The sequence below is a fragment of the Hibiscus syriacus genome, unplaced genomic scaffold (genome assembly GCF_006381635.1).
Source record: "Hibiscus syriacus cultivar Baekdansim isolate YM2019G1 unplaced genomic scaffold, ASM638163v2 tig00110694_pilon, whole genome shotgun sequence".
NCBI lineage: Eukaryota > Viridiplantae > Streptophyta > Magnoliopsida > Malvales > Malvaceae > Hibiscus > Hibiscus syriacus.
Window position 1 is genome coordinate 1,987,163 of NW_024062828.1, and position 15,585 is coordinate 2,002,747.

The 15,585-nt window shown below is 34.4% G+C and overlaps 1 pseudogene; it reads right to left on the reverse strand.

Moving 5' to 3' along the window:
- Positions 1-1,787: 1,787 nt before the first annotated feature.
- Positions 1,788-6,125, reverse strand: LOC120138512 (annotated as a pseudogene).
- Positions 6,126-15,585: the final 9,460 nt, after the last annotated feature.

The window sequence follows — 15,585 nt, forward strand, 5'->3', positions numbered from 1 at the left end:
ATTGTGGAGTCAAGAGATTACTTTCCAGTCGAATTTTTAGCCAAGGTCTTTAAATCGAGAAGAAGACCAAAGTGGACTACAACGAGAAGTCACATTCTGATTCAAATCATTTCAAGATGGATTCGACTTCGCGATGGAGGAGCCATCCGCAATTCAATTCGACAAGGAGTTATTCTTCAACTCCATTGAACGAAAATTTGTATCTTTTTATCTTGTCCTATTTTTCGTTCCACGAAAAAGGACAAAAATGGGTAGCTGTAGACACCCATTTTCTTAAAAGATAGAACTAGCAAGAGTTTCTCTCCTATGAGGACTCTTCCACCACCATATCTTTTAAAGCAACAACCACACCAACAAACGTGCAACAACCGAGCAAGGAGTCTAGTTGCATTAGAATTCTATTGTTAATATGATTCTAAAAATAGTTAGTTTTTTTTCACTATAAATACATGTAATCCTCCCCATTTGTAACACATGATTTACTTCCAAATATAGAGGAAAGTACAAAAAAATACAAAGGCAAAGCTATTGTAAACGATTCGAAAATGAAATAAAAGGTAGTATCTTTTTTTACATTGATTCGTTCATTTCTCGCATGTGCATGTATTTTTCTTGAGATTTGATTTGAATAACCCAAAGCGTGGGTTGCGTCGATGACAAAAAAGGGGTGGGGTTTCGAAGTTTCGAACCTAGATCTATTCCCGAGACATGTTCATTTTTTTAAAGTATTTAATATTCCCCTAAGTCAATCTTAATCTTTAATTTACCTTGAAATTTACCCTTTAATTTTACTTTTATATTAATTTTGTCCCCTATATATATATTTAATTATATTTTTTTATTTTCCTCTTTTTTATTTATATTATATTATTTTTATTATATATATCTTATATCATTATATATATATATATGTATGTATTAATGTTTCTCCATTTACTATGTATATATTTTTTATTAATATTATATTTTATACGTTTTATATATATTTTCTTAATATTCTATTTTTGTTTGTATTTATTTATATATATTATATTTTTACTTTATTTTATTTTTTATATTATTTTTTTTCTTAATATTATGTATATCTTTATTTTTTATTTGTTTTACTTAATATTATATATTTATTATTTTTATTTGTTTTAGTAAATACTACTTTATATGTACACATTATTTTTATTCATTTTTAATTTCTTTTACCTTTTATTTATTTTTTTACTCCATTAATTTTTTAACATTTTATTCATTTTATTTATTTTTTTACGTGTTTTGTTATTTTTCATTTTTTCTTGTTTTATTTATTATTCTCACGTTTGCACACTTGCTATCCTAATTTGATTTTATACTCCGCTACGAATATAACGTTTTTATCTTTTAAGGGTATTCAAATCAATCAATTGTAAGTAATTTGAATCGGGTCTGCTAAATTTTAATTTAAATTTTGAATTTTCGCAACTAAGACAACCGGCAAATTAATTGGTACTGAAAGGGCGGTTCAAGGGTGCTAATCATTCCTTTACCGTAACTGACTCCCGAACCCGACACATTTCTGGTAAAAACGCAGATCATGTAAGATGGTGTCCGACCCACCTAAATTCGTTTTAAAATGGTCGGTGACGACTCCAATCCACATTTTAAAATGGTCGGTGACGACTCCAACCGAAAAACGGTTACGACACTATAACACGATTCTTTCACTCAGAAAAGGAATATATGGTACCAAGTATCTTGTTGTAGCAATTTTTTGTTGTGTGTCGGCAATGGAATCAATCCAGGATAGAACTCCGCTAGTCCGTAGCTGAAAATCACTCAAGGAGTGGGAAAAGTAAAATTATAGTCCTTTATATTTTATTTTATTTTCTTCGAAAAACAACTACAATTCTACTCTATGGGATGGTGCATCATCATTTCCGAGCCAAAAGAGCCAACGGAACAGTTTGATAACATACTGGGTTCAGGCTTCTGCTTCGGCTGATCAAGATTCACTTTGCAAAGGGTATTGTAATCGTGCTTCGAGTGCGGTAGCACAACTCTCTCCTGAAAATGTGATGTAAGTTTACAACAATGAGTGAAGTCGGTCATTTTCATAAACGCAGAAGTTGGGCAATGATCATACCTTGAAAACTTCAAACGGACAGAAATCGGTACCGTCACAACCCTATTCATTAAAAAAGTAGTGTAAGCATTGAACTGACTTGAATATATTGACATGAGCACAAGTAACTGGAGTCTTGCTGAGTGAAGATGACATTATTGTTTGGAATTGTCCTAAATAGAAAAACATTAAAAAAACAAGTTTTTTCTTTTACATGTATAACTTGTGAATTACTGATAAGAAGCTATGAAATTATATACACACTTACAGGCATTTGGATGGGATGCTCATTGTGTAGAACTCGGACAAAGTATTTGCCTGCAGAATTAGCCGGGCGACTGTATAAGACCAGCATATTATTCCCACCAAAAGGTGCCACAGTGCTGATCCTCCAATTTCTTTTCTGGGGAGGTTTAGGAGGGAAATCCAAAGGCTCCTCCTCCTGTATTCGTTGGAAATCTGCAAGGATTAAATAAACAACAAAATATAACAGCAAGCCTACATAGCTGCAAATAATCATGCATACAACCTTTGAGGAAAAGCCTACACTTCATGGATGCAACAATCAAAGGCTAAAAACACTTACCAGATCCTTCTAGGGAAAGTCCACGAAAGCATGAAAAAGGGACCACTGTTTCTGCATGTGCAAACCGCAATCTTGCCTTCTCGTAATAGCCAGGAGCTTGATTATCTATGGATAAGAAGAAGAAAAAAGGGGAGCGGCGGTCGGAAGTCAAAGTTGAGAACAACCAATTATCAAACAAACTTTTACCTTGTTCTTCGGTGATCAATAATCGGAAGAAAATTGTATGTAGTTATTTTAGGTTCAGCAAGCTCTGAAGATATCAAATATGATGACTGGACATATAACACGTAATAAATGAATGGTGACAAACTGAAAATAGCAACGATAAGAATGTTCTTTGATTATTTTCTCCACTTTATAATAATAACTTGTAAAGAAAAATGTAGACAGAAGTCAATTATGGTAATGCATATGCTGAGCTGTTATAATGTAATATTTGCTAAGGCAGTTTGGCCCTTGCCAACCTTGGCCAATAATTCCAAATAACAAGAGAGAATCACTGCAGGATATAGAAAGAGGGCTCAAGACAATTCAAGGATAATCATTTGTATAGATTCCTCACTTTTTGAGATAAAATACTTGGGCAATCAGAACCTTAAAGTAACATTACCTTCTCTAGCCACAATTGCTTGGTCCATGGATTGAATGACATATTTAAGCAGAGGTACTCCCATTTGATAATTTAAGGATTTACCGTAGCCCTTTAATATGAACCCCTCTAAATCATCCATCCATTCCAGCAGAGCCGCCTAAATAATAACTTTTGCGGATGAAAAATCATAAAGCATGCAACATAATTTAGTTAAACAACTGCTGCTGAACAAACATGAGAGATCAAAGGAATAAATGGAAAGTATATCACTTAAATCAGGTATCTTGTTTTAATTTTTCCAACTTATAGGTATGTACATTTCATAAGGAACAAAGATAATAACCTAAAGTAATAGTGTTTTCTACTTTGTATTCATACGCATAGAGGTTTGCAAACTGATGTATATTAGATTAAATATTCAAAAGAAATGTCTAAACCTTTAAGCAGCAAACTATCTAATCTAATTAAGGAAGGTTTTTTTAAGGGAAAAAAACCAACATCCCAGACAAGTATTTAGTGCCCACCATTACCAAGGGTAATTATGAAAAGTAACGAGGAATGAACAGATCCTACCAGCAACAAAATGATTATTGGCGATTTTTAGACTAAAAATACTACATGCTTGATCAGTTATATCCGACAAGGATGTCTCCTGCCATATCAGAAATCCAACATCACCAAGAATATAAATATAAAATTTAACAGATCAAGTATTAGGACTTTCTCATTTTTTAAAAGGGCATTTACCATAAGATTTGCATGAAAAGCATATCACTACCTGTTTACAAAGAAACCAGAGAGAAGATATATCCTGTCTTGTGAAATTGAACTCATATCGCTTTGCTAATGCAGAGGTAATTTCAGCAATGATGGGTTCTTTCAGTTTATCAACAGCAGGCTCATGTTCTTTCCTAAAGTCCTACATCCATATACTCATTAGAGAACATTGTAAAAAACCTAATTAAATTAAAGCACAATTGAACCATTTAATCCAAACCTGCAGGTGAGGTTGATATAAGAGATAAAGGAATAAATTATGTATAAAATAGAATGAACATATGACCAGCTTAAAAGTCTTGGACGACTTTCTTAGGTGAAGTAGCAAAAGTGAATATCATTACAGAGAAAAGAAACTAGAAATGCATTAACTTATATATATCATAGTGTTGGTGCTTGAATAATGAAGGAGAAACATCATTCATACCTTGTAGGTTTGACAACAATCAAAAAACCTCAGGGTTATGTCACTTGCACGACTTTCACTTGTAACAGCAAAAGCTTGATGACGGCCTGGTCCTAGACTTCCGTTGCCACTAAATAGTCCCATGCCAAATGACACAGCACTGGCAGAAGCCCGAGGAACCTTTCCCACAAAATAAAAAGAAAAGCACTTAGGTACATAATAAATCAATAAAAGGCCAATATGCAATTAGGCCAGCTTTCAAGACAGGGTCATAAAATCGTACTATAGAGATAAGAAAAAGGAATGTTGAGTTCAGGAAGTCAAGTATCATCCATATAAATTGGCCAAGAAAAAGCATCATCCATATAAATTATCAACTGAAGAAAAAGATATGTAGAATAAGTTGAAGGGTTATCAATGAATAAAGCACTTATATAGTAGAGAAGGATAAAATTTCAAACACAGAACTCACTTGAGTAGTCCTTATGGGATACACATCAGGGTGGTATTCCTCATTAAATAAATCAGGAAATCTTTCCCTAACCCTGATTCCTAGCTGATATAATTCCTCTTCTCCTTTTCTATCCAATTTTGCCACCCTTTAGCTTTCTTCTCCAAGGAGATTCCCATTTCTGTAACCAAGCAGGCACTTTCTCCAGGCTCAATTTTTTTTTCTTTGGCATCTTTTAGAAGTCAACTTCTCCAACTCCCTCATCCGCTTCTTAGTAGGAGCACGAGTTCCATGTCTGGCCTAAAAAAATTAATTTTCCATTAGTCTCCCTTTTAGTTCTAATCTTGTACGCATTCAACAAAGTAACAGATGAGCACTTGAAAATATCAATAAAAAACTTTTAAAAAAAACAAATACCCTCAAAAAACAATGTAATAATTATGAGATTTTCATGACTATCGAACAATGCAATAACTATGATTAGGAAGGAAATATGATATACTAACTTCAAGAATACACCTTTCAAACAGTAAGAAAAATCTTAAAGATATCCAGTAAAGCTATGGACCAAAAACATTGCACAACACCTAATGCAACTTTTTTCCATGCATCATTAATCAACTTTTGTTAATATTATACTAGCCCGATATAAATTTTTAAAAGCCTTCGTAATTTCACAAAGACAGAGACTCGAACACCGAATTTACAAATTTTCATTTTGGGGAGAAAAAAATAGCATAACGGCATTACAAAATTTGGCCTCATACAAAGTTCCCCTGTAAAAATTAAATCACCAAGTCTAATAAGGAAATTCTTTTTCCTTGCAATTGAACAGTATTTCTAGAAATGAAAGATGGTTAAGAATTCAAATTTCGCGAAAGTAAAAAGATTACCACGAGATTCAAGTGGCTAGGAGTACAGCCATCAGGAATATGAGAAGGTTGAAAGGAATTGTCTACGATATCTTTCACTGCAGCATATCTGCTCCAAGAATACAAAGAAATAGTTAAAATAACAAGATAAATCAGATTCAAGTTATAAAGAAATAGTTAAAATAACGATTTGAAGGAAAGCGAAAGAGATGGAGACCTTGCTACACTGGAGAGGTGTTGACGAACATCGAAAACTTGATCAGCTTTTGAATTAGAAGATATCGTTAAAAAGAGCAACAGAACAGCGGCGGCCACAGCAATTTTTTCCGGCAACCTTGTTGGATGCATAATAAACTAATCAAGTTCAATGTAAATAAACTTCTTCTGGTTTTAGCTTTTTATACACGTTCTCCACGAACCTCCACATATCATTGGGTGCCTTGCGTAGTATGGTAAAATGAAGCAACTGAGCTATTTTTAGACGTTTATTTAGATTACATTGGAGTTAAATGATAATTGACCAAATTTTCAACGGTTTTGATCAGAGTGCTAACAAATCTGGCAAAGCGATCCATTTTTTGCCGCGTAGCGCCTGACGGTACTCATCCTATGGAAAGTTGACACATCAAAGAACCTTTCCTTTTTGGTCGTTATAAAATCGAACCAACCCACGTGGCAGTTTAAATACACACCTTATGAGATTCTATCTTTGCTTCGATCAGAAGAGATACAACACCTTTTCAAGGATTGATGTTCCCCTCTCTCTCTCTCTCTCTCTCTCTCTATTGAAAAGAAAAAAGCCAACAACTTATGAGTTTTACCAGTAGATTAAAAGGCAAGAAGCTGAGAAAAAGAGAGAAAGAGATGAAGGGAAGAAACAAGAAGAAGATCCTTCCCCAAAACTCTCCAAAGCACTCATGATTCAAAAAGGACAACAAAATCCCTTGACTTCTTTTCTTAAGGAATATAGGGAAGCCATTATTCCGAGAATTGATGTTGTTAATCACAAAGAAGAAGTATCAGAAGATTCTGAAGAAATTTCAAAATCAGAGAGCTCAGATTCTTACTTTTCTTCAGAGGATGTCATTATGACTGCAACAAATCAACCTGAGGTTAAGCCAGAAAATTCAGACTCTGACAATCCCATGGAAGCAGAAACTTCTACAGGGAGACAGCCCTTTACCTCCACTGGAGGAATATACACATTTACTCTTGATGATATTCCTCTATCTAAATGGTCTCAAAGATTACAGGAATTTCATTCGTGGATGGAAACTCAAAAGTTAACGAGGGACGACAACTATGATATTCTCACTGAGTTTGTATCCAGATTTACTGGAGTACTCAGAGATTGGTGGATATCATTGTCCGCATGAGATCAGATGCAGTTCCTTGTCCAACAAGATGTTGCTGCAGTAATCCGGGTTATGCACAATTGTTTCCTTGGAAATCCAGATGATATGAAAGCTCTCAAAAGAAAGGAGTTTTTCAAAAGAAAAAGTTGTTCTTATGAGAAAAAAGACCTAGAAAAACATTTCAGCATCATGACTAAGCTCTTTTACACTCTGGGAGCAGATCAGAGTTTGAAGCAAGCAATTTTAGCATCAATTCTAGAGTTGCTACAAAATGCAATACACAGACATCTTCAGCAACAAAGAAGGGACATTTTACAGTTAACTGTTGGAGAAATTCAACAGGAAACTTTCATTGCTCTTGAAGAAAACTGTGATAGAAGGAAAATTATTAAAGATTACATGACAGGATCCAAAGAAATGGATAAATCCTGCAAAGAGCGTGGATTAACTATCAAGTGCAAAATTCCACAACAATGTCATTGTAAAATTCGCAGAAGGAAGAAAGACAGAAAATTCTTCGGTACTCCATCCTTTCCAAGAAGAAGGAAATGGAGGTACCTGAGGAAGAAAAGAGCCCAAGGAGTTAAATCATCCAGATGTTATGTTTGTGGACAAAAAGGACACTTTGCAAAAAACTGCCCTAAAAACAAGAAATGAGCAAAGATGATCAAACAGATCCAGAAGAAAATAGGGATCAAAATAAAAAAAGATGATGTTGAATCTCTTTTCTCCATTGATGATGAACCTACTGATCAATCTCTATTTTCCATCCAAAGCCTTGATACTGAAGACTCTGGATCGGAGACAGAATGGACTTCTGAAAATGAAAGAGTCTATATGCTTCAAAACAAGATCAGCTCGTCAATGGCGTCCATAGTCCATGTACTACATATCCCAGTAACAGTTTATCTGGGGATAGTGTTCTCAAGCCTCGCCAATGTCCAAAATTTTTCAAAGTTTGACTTAAAGCTGGATTTTGGCAATTGGGTATAAGTCCAGCTGAAAGGCCTAAGACAGGATTTTGTATTCCAAACCACCATTACTAGTGGAAGGTTATGCCGTTTGGACTCAAAACAACTCCATCACTATTCCAAAAAGAGATGATCAAGATATTTCAGCCTAAAATGAAAAGTGCACTTATATACACTGATGAAATTCTCCTGTACAGCCCAGATGAAAAGTCTCATCTCGAATTATTAGATCAATTTAAAGAATTGGTTCTACAATATGGGATCATGCTATTAGAAAAGAAGATGAAGATCTGTCAACAGGATATTGAGTTCCTCGGGATACATCTCAAGAATGGACAATACCACCCAGGACCTCATATTGCTCAGGAATTATTAAAGTTTCCATAAGAGAAACTAACAAAGAAGCAAGTTCTTCAATTTTTGGGGATAATAAATTATATTAGAGATTTTATTCCAAAGATCTCTAAGTATATTAATCCCTTGAGAAAAATGCTTAAAAATATCCTCCTTCATGGAAAGAACCTCAGTCCAGAGCAGTAAAAGTGCCGAAAGAAAAACTACAGCAGATACCACCATTGCAGATTCCCTCAGATGAAAAAAGAATTCTTCAGACAGATGCAAGTGATAAATACTATGGAGCAATTCTTTTAGAAGAAAAAGATAAGAAGAGATATGTTTGCGGATACAATAGTAGAAGATTCTCAAATGCATAAATCCATTATCACTCAACCTTCAAGGAGATCCTAGCAATAAATAAAGGAATCACCAAGTTTGAATTTCATCTAATAGGACATCGCTTTTTGGTAGAAATGGATATGTCTTCTTTCCCTCAGATGTTAAAGTTCAAATAGAAGGTCATCCCAAATCCACAACTTCTCAGATGGGCAGAATGGTTTTCAGAATATTCATTTGATTGCAAGAACATAAAAGCTAAAACTAATGTTCTTGCAGATTTATTATCTAGACCATCTCAAAACCAGATAATGATGTTCAAAGTTTCATGTTCATCACCTTCAAAACCATCAAAAAGACCAAAACCTTATCCTCCCTTAGAAACAGCTTTTTCTATCCCTCCAAATCTTAATCCAGAATTCCCTCATGAAGTCTATAGACTAGTTATTGAAAACAAATTCCATTCAAAAGCCAAGGATATGATGTTTGAATACCAGTTAGATCTTTTTAGATTTTATGGAGGCATTTTCCTAAAACGGTTGAGGTTCTGGTGTTGACCTTATGAGGGATGGGAAAAGTTCTTCTCCTTGTGGCTGTGGTACTTGTCATGTTTCTTCAAGTATCCAAATTTGTTCATTCAGCTTTTGAATTTCCTTTTCCTTCTGTTCTAGATGGGAAAAAAAATCTTATCCTAGAGAGGTCGTCTGTCTTTCAACTTGTTGCAGTCTTTTGTGGAGTAATACATTAAGTTCATTGGCAATATTGGTGTTGGTATCCACCTTTGATTCTACCTGAATAAGTTTGACATCCATTTGTGTGATTTTGGAGTCGATCTTTTTCAAGATAGTATTTTGAGAAAGAGCATTTTCAGTTTGCCAATTGAGTGTTACTTCTGTTGCACTTATATTTTCTCCAGAAAGCTGACTAGGGATTTTAGGAGCATGTTTGTACTCCTTTTCAGTAAATTCCTCAAGGGGAGGAAATTATTTATCATACGATGGATGAGATAGTTGGAACATACAGACAACAGGAATTGGTTGGATTTGAGGCTCAAGGGTTTTACTTGGGTTTAATTATTCTTTTGAATCCATTTCTGGATCTTTTTGTAGCAAGGTTGAATTAAAGTTCGAGGATATGTAGGAGGTGGTGGTGGTATAGATTTTGGTATGGGTGGAGTAGGTTGAAAAGTATTATGGGTTGGTTCAGGAGCCTTACGTGAATAATCAACAAGAAATTGGAATTTTCCATTGTCTTGTCCAAGTGGTCTAACAGTAGGGTCTCCTTGCATGTATCTTTTATAGAGACTGAAATGTGAAGATTTCTTCTTTTTGGTTCCTGCCTTGTGTGGGTAATATGCTGTGTGAGAGATTCCATCAAGCCATGAATGAAGATTGTCTTCAGCATATAGTTTGCATGAACAGTCAAAATCCCACGAACTATGGCCAGTAACTGGATCTCTTTGCAAGTAGATTGGTTTCCCTGATGCATCAAAAGTTTCTATGTAGGAGCTTTCAAAACTAGATTTGCACAGCTCACAATAACAGTCTGGGTCCTCCTTATCATGAGATTCTCTAGGATCTCCAAGGGGTAGCATCATCAATTGAGTAGGGAAAATTGACGGTGTTGGTGAGGTTTTCAAATGGCCATGATCAAATCTGATTTCAGTTGTCCCATCTCTTTTGGTGATGATTTGACTGTTGGTAGAACGGACTGGTTGTTTCTTTTCATGAATCCACTCATAGTTTGTTATCCATTTGTCTGGTAATAGTTGGATCAATTCCTTTCTGGAAATTTTTCGAGGAATGTGAACACAGTTGGTTGTTTCTGTGTATTAACTGAAATGAGCAGTGAGTCTCTAGTTCCACTTCCATTGAGCTTGAAAGCATGATCCTGAACTCTGTAGACTATCTGGTAGTGAAGAGTTCCAATAATGGAAGATTCCACTTGTGGTGCTCCAACTATATGGATCTGGACCTTCAAAGCCATCCACTAAGTTTGGATCTACAAGGGCCATAGTAAAATTTGGAAACAAAGTAATCATTACTAGGTTGTTGTTCATCGTATCTTCAACAGTACCAATATAATTATCCTGATACTTTAGGTATCTAGTGTCCAGTAAAGCAATCCTGGCAACAACTGGTTTTCCTTCTGTGCCATGATAGTTAAGGGCCAACTGTATTGCTCCGAAGTGGATGTGGGAATATCCAACATCTATCCATTTCCCTGAGAAATCATAAAAAATTTCTAGGGTAACAAACTGTTATGTTGTTGATCCCGTGATAAAGTGTTTATCAAAATGGGAAGATTGAACATATTCCTTTACTTCTTTAGATGGGATATGAATAAGAGATTTGATACTTTTAATAGGGAAAATGATGGTTTTTTATAAGTGGAATAGTGATTTACAAGGGGAAGTTCAGTAGGTTGAACTTTTTTGTCTTTAGAATAATTTACTTCATAAAGAGATGAAATCTTTTTAGAGACATGAGTTTTTAAAGAAAAATCTCTCATAGTAACAAGAAATTTGGAAGATGATGGTTTTGAAATTGGTTTTACCATAGATGAAAAGATTTTTCTTCCTAAAGATCTTTATAAATGAATAAAGAGATCTAAGAGTCTGGCTCTGATACCAAATAGGATAGTGATGATCGAAAATATGATCGGAAGTATTGTAGCAGGTATGCTATGCCAAACTGGACTCTTCCACTAGCCAAAGGGCACTGCCTGTGTAATACCCTAATTTTGTCCTATAATAAAATAAGGAACAAAATTCAGGGATCATGCCTTTAATTGTACCTTTTATAAATTTGTGTGACTTTAAAAGCCCACACAAAACTGTAAACAGACCATAGTGTTTTTTTCACAAACAGAGAAATAGAGATGCTTCACGTTTTTCTTTCTTTTTTTATGTTTATTTTCTTTATTTGTTTTAGTATTAAGGCGTTAAATGAGGGGGTGTTGTCGTTGGTCGTTGGATTAGGGTGGTTCGGACGGTAAGGTTGAGGTTTCGTATGTCGGTTTAGGGTGTCGATTTGCATTTGGGGGTTGTTTTGGGTTTTTTCCTTTCGGGTTTGCTTAGATCTAGGTTGTTATTAAACCGTCCATCGTTCGACCGGTTGGGGGAGCAGCGGTTAGGGCGAAACTAAGGTCTTTTTGACCGGTTACAAAGAGAAGGAAAAGGGAGCCTCTTAGGGGCTGTTTTGCCTCGGTTGGGTGGACCTTTCGATTGCTTATGCGAGGTTCGGTGTGAGGCGAGGAAGTGGGCTACCATGGTCTGGCAATCAGTGGTGTCATAAGGCTCCAAACAAGGTTGTCGACAACGTTGGTTTCGAAAGAAAAGAGCAGTCGTATAGAGCAGAAAGGAAAATGGGGGAGAGTCTGCTTGGTATTTTTGGGTAAATCACGGATAACCCCTTGTACTTTAGTCATTTTTCACTTCAGTCATTTATTTTTTATTTATTTCGAATATCCATGTAAATTTTACTAACTTTTAATTTGGGCACTTTTTGCTATGTTATTATTTTTTAACTACTAACTTTTATTTTATTGCATATTAACCACTAACTTATTTTATTTTGTTCTATTTTTATAAATTTGTTTACATTATTCGATTCGATCTTGTAGTGACCCGATCCGAGATAAGACCCACATTGTTATGGTTCGGACCCAGCTAATCACTAACTTTTTTATTTATTTTATTTTTAAATATTTGTTTACATTATTCTATTCGGCCTTGTGGTGACCCGATTCGGGGTAAAACCCACATTATTATGGTTCGGACTCTCCTAACCACTAACTTTTTTATTTATTTATTTTATTTTTATATATTTGTTTATATTATTCTATTTGATCTTGTGGTGACCCGATCCGGGGTAAGACCCACATTATTATGGTTCGGATTCTGCTAACCACTAACTGTTAACTTTTCTAATTTACTAACATTCTAACTTTTTTTATTGTTTATACTAACTTTTATTTTTATTGTTTTTACTAACTTACTAACATTTTATTTTATTGCACAAATTAACCCCCTAACTTTTAAATTTATGCAATTTATTTCTGTTTTATTTTATTTTATTTTCTATCACTTTAAATTTTTGTATTTTATTTTTTCTGTCCTTTAATTTTGTTGCATTTTATTTCACTTTTTTTATTTCCTGCATTTTTTTTATTTTAGAATATTAATCTACACTTCATTTTATTTTAGTCACTGTTTTTTTACAATTATTTCATTTTCACCATTGTTTAGATTATGCTTTTTATTTTATTATGATTTGGATGTGATATTTGTAATTTATTCATTTTAGTCACATTTTAATTTTGGATTTAGCTACTTTTATTTTCTTGCATTTTAATCCATATAACTAGATTTTATTACAATTAGGTCCTTATTCTTTTTAATCTTTTAGAACTCGATACTTTAGAATTTGACCCTTTTAATCCCCGAATTTTGATTAGACTTTTAATATTGACATAATTAAATAGGTTAAATAAAGCCTCCATTTTAGCATATGTTTAAACTAGTCTTTTAATTTAGGGGATAACTCGAATCGGCTCTCGCGTAAACGCTCGAGAGACCATCTCGGTTATTCGATTCAATAATTAATTAAAATGAAATAGGATTAATATCAGAGCCTACGTTTTTAGATTTGAGCTCCTAGGTTCCTTAATTTTCATAGTTTGACACTTTAAGCTAGAAAAAGCCTTAATTTACTTTTAGTTTAATTAGGATGAATAAAATTTTGTCTAATTGTATTTTATTTTAACTCTAAGGCACTGTTCACTTGTTTAAGGAATTAATAGTATATCTCCCGCAATCACGCTAAGGGGTGACTACTGGTGATTCCCTAAATAAGTTGACATCCTTTTCAAAATCGCATCATGTTTTCTAAAAATGAGGCAATGTTCGGTTATTAGACACAATAGTTGATCTTTCGCATTTACGCTCGGGAGCGAATGTTATCGGTCTCAATAAACGAATACCCTTTTCAACTTAGCATCCTTAATGATTTTTAAATTAAATAAAGATTGAACTCAAAATTTTCGATTTTAAATATAGGGTAATCAACTAGGTACTAATTTTTGGGCGCTTGTGGGGTGCTAATCTTTCCCCACGCGTAACTGACTCTCGAACCTGATTTTTGGATTTTCACAGACTCTAAAACTCGGTATTTTATTAAAATAAAATGTTAATTACCCAGTTTTTACGGTGTTCCAATCGCACCTTAAATGATTGGTGGCGATTCCTCATATTTTTAAATACTCTCAAAGAAAAAAACCCCTAGTCGGTATCGGTCTTTCCCCGCCCGGGCGAAAAACGATGTCGACAGCCTGTTAGCTACAGTAACCAATTATAATCCCTTTCAAAACTTTCATATTTAGTTTCTCGGTCTAAGCTTTCATGGTTTCTAATACAAACATGATCCATTTGAAATGGCAAGTTGCAGAGCATACACCAGGAAAACTTACTAGAGATCTATTCATTCATCTCTAAAGCCTCATAAAGAAGATGAAAGGAAATTTAGAAAGTCATTTAGAGAAAACACACAATTTTATTTAGGAAGGCTATCATCTTCCTCTTACAATCAACAAGTTCTCCTTTTATAAGCTGAATGAGAAGGAACACGGCAATCACTCATATTTTACACATTTTCATACAGTACATAAGATTTCAGAAAAAGTCTAGTGCTCTGAAAAGAAAAAGACAAAAACAATAAAGAGACTACAGTGATATGTCACTATAGTCGGTGGACTCATAAGAGGTGATGTTCACCTCAATTATTCGGTCTTCTTTTTCCTGCTTTTTTTTTCCTGTAACATGCTAATTGATAAGTCTCATGCCAATCTTCTGGGTCCATCTAGCGTGAGCAAGTACTCTCTGAAGGGAATGACAACGGGTCGGGTTCGAAACGGGTTTTGCTCGCCCCGTCCTCGAACCCGAAATGAATCCCCAACCCCGACCCGATCCCCGACGAATTTTTTATCAAGGCGCCCCATCAGGGATTTTTTTTTGCCCCGTCCCCGAACCCGACCCGAAATATTATACCCAAACCCGAACCCGAACCCGAAAATATTTTATATATAATTAATATAAAAAAAATATAAAATATTATATATATAATTAATATAAAAAATATAAAATATTATATATATATATATATATATATATATATAAATCGGGACGGGTCAGGGCGGGGATACCTTGCCCCGAACCCGACCCCGACCCGATACCATTCAATCCGACCCAACCCGAACTTAACCGAATTTCGGGTTTTCCTGTCGGGTTCGGGTCATACTGTCATCCCTAACTGAGGTGCTAGTTGAAAAGGGTTGGTAGCGAACATGCACTGAGAAGGTAAAGTAAAACCCAAAGGCGCGGTGGGCGACACTCATGATGGAAAACTTGAGCAGTGGTTATTTTGGATAAATTTTTTAGTATAGTATAATATATTTAAAAAAAAATTTAAAAAGTTTGCATATCTATTTTGTTGAAGAAAAAGAGTATTAAAATTTTTAAATTCTATTCCGAAATTTCTAGATTCATTACTGGTGTACAAACCAAGTTACCTCAACAGTTAAAAAGATAATTGTTATATTTAAGTATCGCAAATCATTATAGACTATAAATGTGTTTAAACTCTCATTATCAAATGATTGTGAATCTTAAAACCATATATTACCTTATATTTATCTTAGATTAATCAAAAATAAAATAAATATGCTACTTGTGACAAAGACTGTGATGGCTCTTTTAGGATTTCGAGAATTTCCTTTTGAACGAGAAGAAAGATTTCAATTATTTAAAATACAA